Raw genomic sequence first — 16740 nt, forward strand, 5'->3', positions numbered from 1 at the left:
AATATGACTAATTAGCAAAAAAACGAAATTTGGAATTCCATTACGCAATGCAGTGAAATCCTAGATCAAATCGGAGAGGAGAGCCTTAAGTCCCATACTGCATCTCCTCCATACGCTCAGCAGCCGCAACAGCATACTGACAGTGCAAGATCATCTTACTCACGAGTCAGAGGTCCATGCAACTGACGTTGCGCTTGGCGGCGCGCTCCAGAGTCTTCGTGTGCCCCTCCGCAATCTGGTCTCCACCAACCCCTCACGCGACGAAGCGAGGTCCGCCTTGATGCGTGCCTTGAGTACACTGAAGCATCCCTCTATCGGGTTGCACATAGGCGAATAAGCTGCCAGGCGGAGCAGTTCGAGATCGACGTGGTCGACAACACGATCTGGGGGCTGGGGCGTTGTCGAGCACGACAATCACCTTTTTATCCTGGAAGTGTTCTTGGTATGTAGGCGACGCCTTCACCTTCTCGTAAGTAGCATCAACAAATGCGGCATTGACATCCATCCGTATGCTGCCGCGTTCGAGTCGGTGTGGACAAGTCCAACCTCGGTCGAGACTGCACAAAGTATTTGAAGATCGACACCTTTAGACGGTGGATCGATCACCCGCCAATCTTTGCGCGACTATGAGTGCTCTTGCAGTGAACATTGGGTTAGTTTCGTCGTAGTAACCGATAAAGTCACCAGCACTCATGTGAGAGCGTAGTTGCTTCGAGAACTTCATCCACGTTGTCTTATTCTGTTCGTTGTTACACGTCATTGGTTCAACTCGAACCTGCGTATCAAACAATTTGAGCGGTCAGTACTTTTAGACTTTTCATGCATGAGTAGGTGGAGATGTACATGCACCTGTTTCACAGTGTATAGCGTACCGACGAGCTTGCCCGAATTGGTCGACAAGCTGATGTACACGCCGACGTCGAACGCCACCATATCCATCATCGCCTGCAACGTGTCGGTTCAGTCGTCGTTCAAGTACCTCTCGAGGGATGCAATTTCCGGCATTCACTTCACGCACGCACCCCGTAAGCCGCCACAGGGCAGAGGTTCCTCGCGACCACTGGCCACGAACCGACGGGCCGAAGTCGGCGAGATGTCGTTGTGCGCCGCAACAAGCATCCAGCCCCCTTCTGCCTGGTAGCTTTCGAGGACACGTGCTCGAGCAAAAGGCGAGTGGGGCAGCGAGGACATGGTACGCAGGAGACAGGAGACTTGGGTCGGTGTAGAAGAGGGACAGGAGCCAGGATTCCTCCCAGTAGTGGAGCGTCGCACTGAGTAGATTAGGAGAAATTGAGGTGTGAGCCACTATCTGTGCTCCTAAACTGGTCCTTCGTGCATGGGAGTTGAGCGCGCTCTCTCTCTCTACATTGGTTTCAATCTGCGAGCATACAGGATGTTGCTATCGCATGCTGTTTCAGTCGTTGCTAGCACCACTGCTCCAGTCGCAGGTGGTGCAAGCTGCGGTCACCAACACTCCTCCTCGACAGTGGCAGTCGTGATCACTTTCTATACTCGCTCGTGTTTGACGTGATCAACTTTAACATGACCACGTTACGGCTGTGCAGCATACCACCCAGTGGCTTAGTCAGGATGCCAGCCTTCATTTCTGTGGTCGGACAGTAGCGGATTTGAATGCCTTCCTTGCGATTTCGTCGCGGACGAAATGAAATTTTATGTTGATGTGTTTCATGCGGGAGGTGGTCACGTCATTCTCCATATTCTTTATTGCTCTCTGGTTGTCGATGTGCTAGGCGACAGTGTCGTCGTTGTTGTGAAGGCCAAGCTCACGGACGAGCTGCTTGACCAATAAGCAGTCCTACACCGCTGTGGCCCCGGCGATATACTCCGTCTCCGCAGTAGATAGTGCTACGGTGCTTTGCTGCTTGCTGTACCAGGAGATGAGCATGCTGGCCATTGTCAGCAGGTTGCTTGATGTCGACTTCGCATCCTTCTCACCAGCTCGGTCAGCGTCACTGTAGTCACGTGTGCTCGTGAGGCTTGAGGCCGGGGGTACACGAGTTTCAGGTCTCGAGATCCGCGAAGGTATCGCAAGACTCATTTGGCAGCAGTCCATTGTGTAGTTGTAGGGGCGTAAACAAACCGCGCGAGATAATTTACCGACATCGTAATGTCTGGGCGAGTTCACGTGCTCAGCTATAGTAGGGAACCAATTGTCTCTCTCATGGCATCTGGGTCGAAAAAGTGCTCAGCGTCTTCCCTATTCAAATTTCGTGACGATTCCATCGGCGTCACCACTGGGCGACAGTTTTCCATGTCCAGTTTCGTCAGTAGGTTGTCTATGTTGGCGGTCTGGTGCAAATATATGTCTGTATCGGTCTGGTCAATGTTAATACCGAGGAATTTCTTGGCGGGATCCATGCCCTTGGTCTCAAACTGGTCTACTAACTTCTGCATCACCCAGTCTGAGTTGCGCTCAGGCTAACTGACCACCACTATGTCGTCAACGTAGAGTTCTAACACTATCAGCTTGCCATCACTGCGCCGGAAGTATAGGCGTGGGTCCAGTTTGTTCCTCACATTTCTAACAAGAACTTATGAATGGTATCGTTCCATAGCTTGCTTCAAGCCGTATAAACTGTTTTGCAGGCGTAGACACTTTCCTTTCGGCACTGAGAGACCGACTGGAGCCCGCATATAGATAGGACGGTCTAAGTCTGCTCGGGGGTATGCATTCGACACGTCACCTTGCCGGATGGTAGCATGCCACAACGCGACTAGAGCGACGATCAGTCGCAAACTTGCAATCTTGAGCACGAGTGCGAAGGTCTCACTGAAATCAACTCCGAACTTTTGGTTGAACCCACGTGCCACCAATCGGCTTTGAATCTTTCAAACGCACCTTTGCTGTCAAACTTTATCTTAAAAGCCCATTTGGCGCTGATCGAATTTCCGTTGTGGGGAATGTCCACATTTTCCATGTAGTATTACCTGCGATTGCTCGGAGCTCCTTCTGCATCGCTTGTACCCATTCGCGCCAGTGGGACCTGTTAGTTGCTTCCTTCACCGAAGTCAGCACTTTGGTGTTGGCGCTTTCGAGCAAGGTTATGAAGGCTGTAGCCCAATCGTAAGCAGCACGGTTGCTGGAGTGGCAAACTCGTCGAGAAAGTATTACGGCAGTTGAAAATCCTCGTTTGACAATGCTCGTGCTCCGCGGTTCAAAGCTAAAATGTGCTGGACAGCACGGGAGTTCAGGTTGTGCAGCTCTCTCGGGCTGTCCTGCCGGAGGCCATCTTCATCATCGTCATGTTGCACGTCCTCACGTTCCGATGAAGGATTGCTAGTTTGAGAGCTTGGCTCACTCTCCGATGCGTCCAATTGGACTTGGTTGCGGTCGTGGTCCGCCGCACCAGCGTCCATGTATCACCCCACAGCTCGTGGATCTAGGCGATCGATGTTCTTCACAGGGGTGGTAGATATAATGCGCTTAGTCCGCGGGATGAAGACATGATATGCCGTCTTTTGTGGGTCAACACCGATGACAACGCCCTTCTCAGCTCGCTTCTTTGCCGATCTCTTTGCCGCATGAGAGATATGGCTTGTACATTTTTCCCCAACAGCATGAGCGGATACCTGATTTGAGTGTGATGGTCCTACAAAAACAACTTCGAGAGGTGCTGAACCGATCTATTTACGAACTTCGGCTGCCACGACACCTCTAGCGCTGAGGGTACCCATGCCAAAATGAAACATTGGCTCGATAACAGCAATGGTGAATTCCTCACGTTATTTTAGAATCTACTGTCGTGGTTGGTTTTAAACGCCTCACTCAACACTTTGGCACTCGCTGGAGATATAGGGGAGATCCTATTGCAATCTTGCGGTGAGGACAGGTACTCTGCTATAACAATGATCATAAGCGATTGGGCCTTCACAAAACTCACGAGCTGTGGGTGAAAACGTGCAAAATTGTAGTGCATCATCTCGAACGCACTGTTTGCTATGTCGATTTTATGTGCATTCATGGCTGACAGCATCTGCGTGAATTGATGACGACGATTGAATGTAACAGGCAGTTGAATCTGTCACCAGAACACTTTGACGAGCATTGGTAGCGCCCCACGCCCATTGCAGTGTTCGTCAAACCATTGACGAAAAGGTTCACAGCTGTCAACTCACCAAGTCTGACAACACGCTGTAAATCACGGAACTTAGAAACATATCCCGGATAAGCTCCAGTTTGACGCATCGTCAAAAGTTGATTTCGCACTTTGCCTTCAAAGTTCGGTTTGCGGAACTCACGTTTAATCTCCTCCTGCGCCACACTCCATAATTTCACGCTGCACTCTTCCGTCATGTAACGTTCATACCACACCAAAGCATTCTTGCGGACACATTGGTTAAGTTCGCGAATCAGGAGGTGGTCATGTTGCTGGAGATCGTAACGTTTCTGCTCGAAGTAATATTCAAATTGAAACAGAAAGCTATTCAGTTATATTCCATCAATAAGATCATCAAAGACCGGAGGATTTACGTCCATTTTGCGTAGACGTGGTAGCGGCGTAGACAATCATTCAGCAGTAGTAGCAGGACTTGTCATATTGATGGGATCGCTTGAACGGACGTTCGGCACACCACGAATCTGTTCGGCGACAGTCGTCTGCGCTTGCTGCACTGCTCGATCGCGAGCTTCTGCTGCCAGTTGTTGAACAGCCTGGGCCTTTGCTTGCGTCCGATTTAAAGTAGTCACCATATTCGTCATAGTCTGGACCACATTCGCCAATTGCCCTTGCATTTCGTGCATCTCAGCATTGATTCTGTCACTAACATTTGTCATTGATGCCGTACCCTCCAGTCTCAAACTGTCCTGTAACGCTGTCATCTCTTGACGCATGTCAGCTATCGCTGCATCCAGCTGCTGCTCTAGGGCTGTGTTGAGGGCTGCGGTGCTCTCGTCACCGTTCTCGAGCTCCAAGGGTCGCCGAGCTGGTGCCGTGTCGCTCCTCAGCACTCGCCGAACCGTGTTTCGCGTCGTCATCGCCATCAAGGTCTACTATGTCACAACTTTAGCTGAGCTCTCTCAGCGAGCTCAGACTAAAGTGCGATTTGGTAGCACTTTCAGAGTAAGTGAGGTCGTTGGTTGTAGTTATTTAGTCGTGGGGCCTCTCGCTCAGTTTGTCGAGGTCGTGGAGAGCCACACGAAGCTGCTTGATCAAAGCAGCTAATAGGAACCCGAGTTGAGTCCATTGTGGTTGATTCCGGAATGAGAGAGGTGAAGCTGTCGTGCTTCGCCAGCACTTCAACTTCATCTCTCGCATCCTTACTTTCCTCATACTAAAACCTCATCAAACTACTAGGCTCACTATAGATTGGCTACACTCCTAATCTTGCTCCCATCTGATACCTGCCCAGGCATACGCCATGGGTTCGATACTTTGTAGTTGATGTCCATGGTGATTCACACTATCACCTCGCTGCTTGCCGTTATCTTGCTTTGAACCCGTGACACGCTCTTTGCTGTTGTTGTGATGGGAGCTGCAGGCTGCGAAATATCTCTATTGCTGATAGCTCCGCTGGTAAGCAGGCAGATGTAGATCAGGACAAACGTCACTAGCCAGCTTCATTGGCAGCAATTGGACTTAACTTGAGGAAGCCACGGTGGCCTCGGCTTCCAAGAGAGCAACTGGGTGGCGAGAACATCAAATTCATTTTGCCCTAGCATGAGCGTGATCCATAAAAATCTCCGTTTCGACCGCACTCAAGACGCTGGCAGACTTACCTTTGCGCTGCGCAAGTGCTGCGGCGCTATAGAGGACCATGTGCCGCTGGTATGGCTCGACGACGAGGTCCAAACGTACGACCTCGCCTACATGCGAGCGCCCAGCAACTTGGTGCTGGGCAATACTGCGTGCACCATCTCGAGAGCGTGCTAGTGGGGACATGCCACCTTCTATGGTCGTCAATCTCACTAATCTGGGTTTCAGGATAATGAAATGGGGGTTTCCAAGTTTGGGTGCTCAGACGCGAAGGCGAAACCACCGGCGGCAGCCGGAGGCCAAGGATACCGCCCATTCGCGCTCTGCACCCCAGCCACCGAAGTTTAGAAGCCCCCGCAACCACCATGGCCTCCCCTCCCTCGGCGCCACCAACGACAGCTGCCCCTCTCTCGCCCGGAGCAGCCCCGTCCCCAACTCCGGCGCCCAGTCCACCCCCAGCAGCAGCAGCAGCCGCAGACGGCAGCAGCACGACGGAAGTGCCCGCGCCCAAGACCCCGCCGACTCCGGTACCGGCCCCAGCCACGCCAGCACCCGCGGAGGCTCGGCCTGGCGAGACTGCCCCACTCGCCCGTGCAAGCACCCGGCTCGCGGAGCGCAAGCGCACCGCCGCCGAGCTCGCTGAGGTTCGCCGCCAGAAGAGGCGGCTTGTCGTCCACAAAGAAGCGGTGGTAGCCGCAGCGGCCCTCGCCTCCGCGATCCCGCTCGGATCTCACGCTCGCGACGGCGGCTCACGCAGCCCAGCGTTCCGACGCACACCGCCCCGTCAGCATCGTCCGTCCAAGCCTCCGCCACTTCGGACGCACGCAGTGCAGCGACGACCTCAGCACCTCCGCCCCCTCCGCACGCAGCGGCATCAGCGTCCGCGGTTGCGGTGGCGCCCTCGGCGGCGACGGCACCCAAGGTGCCGAAAGCACCCAAAGTTGCGAAGGCGTCCGAGATGGCGACTGCGTCTAAGGCGCCGAAGGCGGCCACGGCGGCGACAGGGCCCACATCGGCGTCGGCAAAGGCGGCCTAGGTGGTGCAGGCGTCAAGAGCGTGAGCGGCTAAAAATCCGGCAACGGCTCCTGCATTGACAATAGCTCCGACTCCCGCACCGGCTGCTTGCCTCGCGACGCAAGCGTTGCCCGCACTGCTGCCAACCGCGCAGCCCACCCTATCGGCCCCGTCTTAGTACTTTTACTGGAGCCGCGCCTATTCCCCGCGCGCTGTCAGCCCCAGTGGCCTGGCCGCCGAGTTCATCGCCCACTGCGGGGCCCCCAGTGTCCAGTGTCACCACACACACACAGGCCAAGCGAGCTGGAGCCGAGCGCGGCATGTTCTCCGATCGGAGGCGGATCGACGATGTTGTCGTCCGCGATTTCACCCGGCACGGTACGCCCTGGAGCTCCACCGCCAGCGTCTTCTGCACCTACATCGCGCTCGGTCACGGCTGGGACCCTTGACGGCGACGACAGCGACTCCGACTACGAGTACCTCGCGTTCAGACCGCCTCCCCCGGCCGGATCAGCGAGCACATCTACACTACCTCAACATCCGAGGGAGGCAGACACACGCGCCGCCAGCACAGGGCTTCAACATGCACAGCCGCCAGAATTGAAGGGGCCGGCCGCTCCTACACTCTCCCCATACAGACCATTCGACTTGGCGGATTTTCTAAGCCAATTACATACGGGCGCAGTGGCGGCCCCGGCACTACCCCGCTCACCGCGTACACAACTGTCTCCTGAGCGCGCCCGGATCTCAACCTACACAGCCCCGTCCGTTCGTCAGCAGTGGCGGCACTCTCCGCCGAGGAACTCGACGCATTATTCTCTGAGTTCACCAGATACTGCCAGCAGCATGCCAGCTCGAGTACGCCAGCTCTCGCACCATTAACTGACGTTTCTCTCAAGCGGCCGCCGACCTTCGCCGGCTCATCAGGTTACAGCTCATGGACCCTGCCAAAGGACCGTGGCGTTCTCCCACCTGCGGCTCTCCTGAACTTTCGCGCAGCTGACATCCCCCCCCCCCCCGATTGAGAACTGCGCTCGAGATGACTTCCTTCCGGCCACAGTGCACCGGCTGGCGGCGTACCGCCTGTACCCATTCCTATTATCACCGGCGGATCAGGGCTACTCCCCGATGGAGTTCATCCTGCGCATGCAGCGCCTGGACGCACTGCGGTTCTCGGACGCGCCGCCAATCCTCGGGGCGACGCACAGCGCGCGCATCGGGCGCTACGGGGGTTACTATTATGCACTACGCCCGCGCCAGCCACGCAGCGCAACTACAGGCTGGCTCAACGGACGCTAATTATAACCTTGACTTCGGACCGAACATCGCGCCACCGACACCACCCGCGTGCACGTCCTACCAATATCTGCTCGGGGCCATTCAAGGGCTCACCACTTTCGCCAACACCGAATGGTACGAGCCGATGACGCATGCGCTCTTCCGACCGCGCGAGTTCGTGATGGCGACCATGGATGCAGACCCCGGGGCTACTCCGGAGCGCGTCGAGCGCTCGCTGCACGAGGTGAACCAACTCTTGGGAAACGCGTTAATCCACCGATCAAATGACTCGCCGCAGTGGTGGCGGGACTATTGCTCCGCAGTCCACCGCATCACCTTCAACTCGACGTCGTGGGCACTCGCGCTGTGCGCCACGATAGCACCCGGCGCCGCCACCGCCAGCACCGCCGGTCCCACTACGGTCACACATGCCTCGCACCGCCGCGTCATCCGCGAGTCAGGTCCCCGGAGTTCCCACCCAAGCGGCCTTCCAGTCCACACAATGGCGATGATACCCTTCAACGCCGAAGGCCAGGAGCCATGCCTGCGTTTCTTCTCAGGCTCGACGTGCTATGGTGGGTCCACAGCCACCTGTGCCGCACGCAATCGCCTGCACACGTGGCTCGACGAGCTTCCCGCCGCGTTGCTCGCGTACACCAAGAAGAGATTCGGCCGCCGCGACTTCAACCAGCGTCGACGAGCTTGAGGGGGACGAGGTGCTGCAGGTCCACCTGCACTTCGTTCAACTCACCTCAGCCATAATCCGAATACACACAATCCATACAAGAATCTGAGACCAAGTGGACCAACCATCCCATGCACATCCCGATCACTCACCGGTGACATACAACTCGAAGCCATTGTTGATACACGCCCCAGCTCTGCAGATCCTGGCGCGACACCATCGGCGTTCAGCGACAGGAAGCCACGCGACACACATTGCCACCCGCAGTCTCTTGTTCCTGTCAGCGAGAAAACCACATCAGAGGGTCATGCCGTTGAGGGGTACGAACTTCATATCATGTCCGGTGGACTTGCCGACGAGAATCCCGCATCCGCGGGCCATGCCGTCGATGGGTGCAACCTTTCTCCTTCGCATCGTCCACTTGCCGACGTGAAGCCTACACATACGGGCCATATCGCCGAGAGATAAGATATGATCCCATCACGTGCTACACTTACCGGCGAAAGACACAACGCCCCCAGCACCGAGCGTGCCACCGACGGATTCCCTGCTGAAGCGGCATCTTCCCACAACATACCCTGGAACCGCGTCGTCGCTCCGGTCACAACCATGCCGCGCAGCACATTGCTGCTGCCCACGCCGTCCAAAGAAGGCCTCCAAGCCCTGACCGCCGCACCCAGCTCTGGAGCGCCATCCGACGATCCTCAATAGGGACTGCCTTCCGCCAAGCCGGTGCCGAACTCCCAGCCACACCAAGCCCGAGCGCCCCCGACGCTTACGAGCTCAACAAACGCTTCCAGGCAGTGATGTCGGCATACATTCGCCGCACCTGCCCGACGCTCAAAGCGTTTATCAAACTCCTGTACTGCCAAACTCCAGCCGATTACCGTCCCAACAAGGCACTTCTCCCCGAACGCCTGAGGACACCGTGCCGCGGATACCCACAGCTCCACGACTTCGTCCGCATCGCTTCCGAGGGTGTGCGAGTCCATCTACGACGGCCGCCACCCCACCAGGACCGCTTCCCGCGGAATCACCCGTCCGCATCGCCCGGATTAACGTCCTGTGCAAAACCATCAGGAAAGAACAGGACTTGCTGAGATGCTTCGTGGTCGACGCCGACATTATCAAGATATGGCCCGAGATCGTCATCAGCCCATTTGGTGTCGTCGACAAGGGGGACGCGGACCCCCACTTCACAGGGCGGACGATCCACGATCTTTCATTCCCCGAGGACGAGTCAGTCATCCAGTGCACTGACCCAGCCGAAGTACCAAGAGCCACCTTCGAGCACTGCTCTAGCATCGCCCGGGAGATTATCCGGTGCAAGTCCGATGACCCCTCGTGCGAAGTTAAAGTTATGGCTGGCGACGTGGCCGCCTGCATCCACAGCAAGTCAGTTTATCGTGTCTGCGGCCACATCCCCGAGGACAACGCCATCGTGATCGACATGTCCGCCGCCTTCCGATGACTCGGGTCAGCCGGTACCTACGGTGTTCTCGGAGGAGCCGTCGCGTACGTCCACGGCAGCAGCGTCAACCCCTCGCATCCCGTCGGTTTCTTCAGCTACCGCTGGGTCGACGACCACGTGAACGTGGCGGCAGACACAGGGTCCCGCTGCGCAGACATTGAACGCTTCCTTCGCTTCGCGATGGCGTCCGTCATGGGACCTACTGCCGTCAACGAAAAGAAGTTCACCCCTTGGAGCACGCACCAGCAAGTGCTCGGTCTCATTTTCGACACAGTGGCCGGCGCGGTCGCTGTACCACCCGCCAAGATAGCTAAGGCGCGTCAACGCGCCGAGGAAGCGTTCCGCTCTGCCAGCCTCTCGCGCAGCAACTTCCGCTCCATCCTCGGGTCGCGGCGCCACGTCGCGACCTGCGTCCGACCCGCCCAGGCATTTCTCCAACCCCTGCGCACTCGTGAACGCCGGCTCCACCGACCCTCGCGCGTCAGCATCACGTCTGCCATGCGCGACGACCTCCTATGGTGGCGGCACATTCTCCAAGACCAGACTTTGAACAGAGTACCCCTCAAATACTTCGGTGCACTCCCCGAACCCGACATCGTCGTAGCCACGGACGCTTCGGACGGGGGCTGTGCGCACTCGCCCCGGCCCTCCACCTCACCCTCACATTCCAGTTCACGCCTGCGCATTCGCAATCTAAGCATGGTCCCCGTCGTGGCGAGCCGCCAGCAACCTCCCCCGGTCGATACACGTACACTTCCCGGTCGACAACACGTCGGCGGTCACGTGGCAAACGAAAATGGCATCGCGCAACCCCAGGTTCCAGATCCTCATCCGGCTGATCAGCTTGTGGAACAGCAGTACGGACTGCCGATCTCAGCATCACACATCCCCGGTGCCGAGAACATCGCGGCGGACGCGGGTTTCCGCTGGTGGGAGAGCCCCACCCATTCACGCCTGTTCGACAGCACAACCGTTGGCTGTGAGCTGACACCGCCGCCTGCAACTATCGCCAGACTCAGCGACATCCGGCGCAGTTTCTCCGAGAGCACTCCGTGGCCAAATCCTCGTTCAAGCAGTACGCGCGATTATTCGACCGGTGGAAGCAATGGGAGCGGCGGCACGGCGTCCCATGGCAACTAGACGTTCCCGTGGAAGAGAAATTTGCCCTGGTGTCTGAGTTCATCCTTGACGTCACCCAAGGCCGACCGGGCACCAATCGCTCCGTGCAAAGCTCCACAATGAAGACAACCCTGGGCGGCGTTCGACATTCCTTCGTGGCTGTTGGGCTAGATTTCCCCGTCGGCCACCCACAGGTTCGTGTGCTCCTGAAGGGCGTGGGTCGCCTTGACCCCCCCCCCTAGACGCCAGAAGGCGCCCGTATCCATCATCTTCCTGGAGCATTGCGCCATGGCATTCGATCTCCACGCTCCCGCAGACCAAGCGCTTTGGGGGTCCTGTGTCTTGCCTTCTTCTTTCTACTCCGACGCTCCGAGATTGTCGCAATCACAAGCACGTCGTTCCGATGGTTCTCACTCAAGGCAGCCGACATCACAACCATCGACCATACCGGAACTCCCACGATGGACCCGAGCGCGGCCTCAGCGGTGTGCATTCGCCTACGCGGCTCCAAGACGAACCAGGGCGGGATCCCGACAACTCAGATGCTGGCACGCTCAGGGCGCCCCGTGCTTTGCTCGGCGCACTCCTCCTCCGAGCAAGGGAGGGACTCCCAGCTTCGATTCCAGCCGCCGTATTCACAATCGAGGACGGCCGGCCAAGCTGTGTGACGGCCGCTCAGGTAGCAACTGCTGTTCAACGCGCTGCGCGCGCCATTGGTGAGGACCCGGCCAGATTCAGCACCCACTCCCTGAGAACCGGTGGAGCAACGAATATGTACCGGGCCGGAGTAGACGCGCTGACGATCCAGTTCCACGGCCGCTGGGCTTCAGACACTTTCAAGTTCTACACGCGCTTGTGCAAACAATCCGTCGCGGGCGTCGCGGCTAGAATGGTCAGTGGATCAGGGGCAACGGCAACGCTAACGTAGCGGGACGAATCTACCACCCTATCCACGGGGGGCTCAGCCCAGCCTCACGGCCGGGTCGCAGCACGGTAGATACGCTCCCGCGAACGTAACACGTCAAATTGCCCTCTATTGGTCTGTGATATTGAGACGCGGAAAGAGCATGTAGAAAAACTAATTGAAAGTATTCGCCCTCGAATCTCCTAAGAATATTTAAGGACGAAGCTGCCGTCCAGGTATTTCGAAGGGTTAGGTCAAGTATACTTCGGGAATTTTCCAGGTCTGGCGACAGGTTTAAACCAGGTATCGAATTTACACATAAACAGTGCGGTAATTTTGGTTTATATTACCTGTGCAGGTATTGCCCGGGTCCAAAACCTGGACAAATCATATGTGTGCAACTTTGGCAAAAGTGCAAATGACGAAGATCGCTAATCGTCGGTACCTATCTGAGCAAGCAAATCATCACGCTAACATTTGTCTCGACCCAGGTATTTACCAGGTTTAGTCCATGTATTGACGATGAATTACTTCAGATAACAATTTCAGGTGCTACTCTGTGCAATGCTTCATCGCCAAAATCGCATCCATCATCTGCCAGCGTAGCTTTACGATGCCCGATGGCGAGAAGTCCTTTGGAACTCGAGTTGCCACCTGGCGCATAAAATGCATGCAGGTGAAGACACGACAACTACTTCCATCCTTTTGACGTGGTAGCTTCACGACACTCACGGTGTATTTTTCACCCAACACTGCACTATTGACCTCGTTTGCAATTGTCTTCAACACCTTCTGCACAGCTCTTGAATGCATACTATCGTACACGAGCAGAGTTTTTGAGCCCCGAACGACGACAACACTGGCCCAGTGGCTCTTGTCGAAGTTTACCGGCAAAAACACATAGTCACATCCTTCACGTACACACTCGTGGATGCGCAATATACTTTCTCCCGAAACAGCATTTTCTTCGTCGCTCGAGGCTTGTGGCAAGAGCACACAGGCGTTGTTTTTGTATTGCTTTTTGAGAACGGATGCATAGGCCAATATGGTATTGTCATTAGCCATGTTCCACCGCGAAAACGATATAGTTCGCAGTATAGCATTTGCACACCGGGAACTGAATCGTAAGGCCATGCATTCAGGAGCATTTCGGATACGCCGTCCACATTACCGTCATTGTCCACCAGAACTTTTACTCTATCTTTCAGCCACATGCAACATTCGTTTCCGTTGTTGCATATACTCAGCAAATTCCACAGATATTTCATGGCCTGCAACTGATCACGTGTAAATTTGCATATCTTCTCGAAAACGACTACCACATTATCTTCATTGCTCTCTCCATCTATCACAATTTCGTTCAGTAGCGGCTTTCCGCCATTCAAAACAAGCTTTTCTTTATAAAGTCGCGTGAGTGCCATATCCACTGTAGCCTCAGGGAGGTGGTAACGCACAGTATCAGGCACAAAATCTGAATCCACTTCCCAAGTAAAGGCAGGAACTCCGCTGTGTAGGTACACATGATGTGTAGCTAAGTACGAACGTGCTTCCTGGAGAGAAGGAGTAATTTCATCGAGGCAGGCCACAATGTCAGAAACGTCCTTGTCTCGAAGGAGGGCTCTCCATTTCATGCCTTTATTGTACTCTTTCAAAGCGCAGCGAGCCGTGTTTCGACGTTGAACCCGGTTAACGCGAGGCCGGCCCACCACAGGAGCACAGACATTCAGTTTTATAGCAACCTTCGCTTCTTCAAGACGATCGTCGGATGCAACTTACGTAGGCGGCACATCGTAACAGTCATCACAATCTTCATTGTTCTGATTACCTTTATCATCTCCTTTACCGGTGCTCTCTGCATCCTGGAGGCTCTTGGGTTCTGCAGCAGCGCAGTTTTCGCTCAGCACACGACCATCACTTTCGCCACTGTGCTCGTTGCTATCATTGGTAGCGACGGGTGATGTAATCTCCACGCTGCCTCGTCTGACATTGTGCCACCATTCATCAAATTTGGACATTGCTGTGTTGAACATCGCGTCGGAAAGCTGGTACAGCTCCCCGCTCATACGGCCAAATGCTTGCTGAGCGCGCCGGTATTTTTCGCGCTCAGTCATAGGTCCTCCATGAGATTCATTTTCAGCTTTGTAAACTTTGGCAAGAAACGGCGAAGATAATGCACTTACTCGATCCATAGTACTGCGACTCTGGCCAAACCACCTATACAAAGAAAACGGGGCATGTGAGTGAAAACCTGCTCGATACCTGACATATACCTTGTAAAAACCTGGCAAAATCTGCGCGTACCTTGGTTCGATCGTATTGTATGGGATGAAGAATGCGCTTCCAGTTGACTTCTTGTACACCATCGCGTGACGGCAAGTTAGCTTCATTGTTTTCGCAAAACCACAGTCGCAGTCTAGTCCATCTTTTTGTATTTGGTATTCGTGATGCTTGTCTCGCACTGTAACCGAAGTGTCGTTGTCTGTGAAGGTGTAGCCTGCTGCCAAAGTTGGATCCGATGCAATCTTGTACTGCGTCTCTATGGCTTCCGCCACCCACCGAGTAGTCATGCTTAGCACAATATTCATCTCCTCTGAATATTCCTTATTCCGTAAAGTTCCTGGCATCTCCACAACTGACTTGTATTCATCTTCCTGTCTGCGTTGCCAAGCCAATAGAGCAGCAAGACTGGCGCGCATGGTGAAATGGCTTTTCATCGTTTGGTTGACTTTCCCAAAAAAGCTCTCCACTCGGTTATTAGTGTGATTGTTAAAATGTGGGAGCTGCGAGCGGTGTGCCATCACCCACATATCCGAGCAAGCATCCCAGTTATCGAGAAAATACTGCCAGAGAGCGTGCTTTCCATCTCTGCGAGCCAAACTCTTAAATTCGTCCCGATGAAATTCGTAAACATCAACGGCTGTCGAGTAAGTCACGTTTGTTATAACATGCTTCAACTGCTCGACCACGTCCTTTGAAAATGATTGATACTTCCCACTTCGAACCACCTCGTGCAGCCACTTTATGACATGAAAGTGACACAGAAAAATACAGGCTTCAGGAAACTTGCGTCGAATGATGTCCACTTCCCGCATATCCTTGTCCACGATAACGATTCGAATGGACCGCCAGTGTTCGTTCGCACGTTTAAAATGATCGAGAGCTTTTGCCATGTGCCAATCCGATGTAGTCTCGAGCAACGAGTACTGAACCGGCTGACCATGCCCAAATTGATCCATCGCTACAATCGAGAGCAGTTGGTAGTTGTACCTGCACAATACCCGGATAAAACCTGTTAAATACCTGGCAAAAGGATGTTACTATGCCCACCTGTTCGTTTTGTGAGTACAATCCATTTGCAGCACCTCTGGAAAGCTATCTAACATTGCTCGCATGTGCCCAGTTGTGAACGATATAACCCCTGTGTTTCCTTTGGCACTCTGATTAGCGGTGGAGACATTCTTGGCGGATTGTAAATTGAAATCAACTAGCATTTCGGTGACAGCGTCGTCATCTGAAAGTTCATCACCTACAAGTATCCAACATTATTCCGCATTAGATGCTCAACATACATGACCGCCTCTGCTAACACCACGCACCAGAACGACGTAAACGCGCCACCAAATTCTGAACATCCTTCATAGTGACACTGTGAGACGAATTCTCTCTGATGTAGTCGTAGATGCTTGAAGGTTTTGCATTAGACTACATGAGCAATTCAATGCCGGGCATAAGTGGAGAATTGTGTGAAACCTGGCGAATACCTGGGTAAGACCTGTAGATATTCTCGCTGATGTCGTGGTTGTGTCTGTAGTCCTCTCGACGAAGTTCAATAGCCCACGATTCGTCATCCTGCTTCGTCACTTGAGCCAGAAACTGAAAGGGGCAATCAGCCCGTCGTAACTTGTGAACCTTACGTTTACCGGTGGTAGATCGCTCGCGCTCGCACCACCCATGGGTGCATGTGTATTTGCGCTGGTATAACTTCATCTCAGCTGGAATGAGAGGAATCTCGTCGTCTTACTTGCCTTGGTACTGCTGCTGCGCACGCAGTGCATTGTTGCGTCTTTTGACGTTAATATTCTCCTTGACGACGAGAACCTGGCTGGTGTTCTTCATGTAATCTTTGAGGGCATCCTCGAAAAGAGGCCAGCTGCGTTGTCCTGCACCTAATGCAGGAACTGTCACCATGACTTCGTCTTCGACATCACTCAGCGTGCGCTTCTTCTTAATACGGGATGTGATTGCTGCTGCAGCTTTTGCTTCGTCTAACCTTTCCTCCACATCAGATTCATCATCATTGCGATCCTCCTCGTCATCCTCCGCTCGTTCCTCCTCGTCGTCCTCACCTCGTTCCTCTTCGTCAGCCTCAGCACTCCCATCTTCGTCTTGCATCCCTTCATCTTCGCTGGCATTGCTAGTGCTACTAGACCGCGGCACATTTGGTCCACCAGCATTCCGCTCTTCAGCAGCCTTCTTCATCGCTTGTGCCTTCTCCGACCTCGTCCGTGCCGCCCTTATGCTCTCTCTGCGTGCTTCCTCTGCTTCCCTGGCTTCC

The sequence above is a fragment of the Phytophthora cinnamomi genome (assembly GCF_018691715.1).
Source record: "Phytophthora cinnamomi strain GKB4 chromosome Unknown Contig53, whole genome shotgun sequence".
Lineage (NCBI taxonomy): Eukaryota > Oomycota > Peronosporomycetes > Peronosporales > Peronosporaceae > Phytophthora > Phytophthora cinnamomi.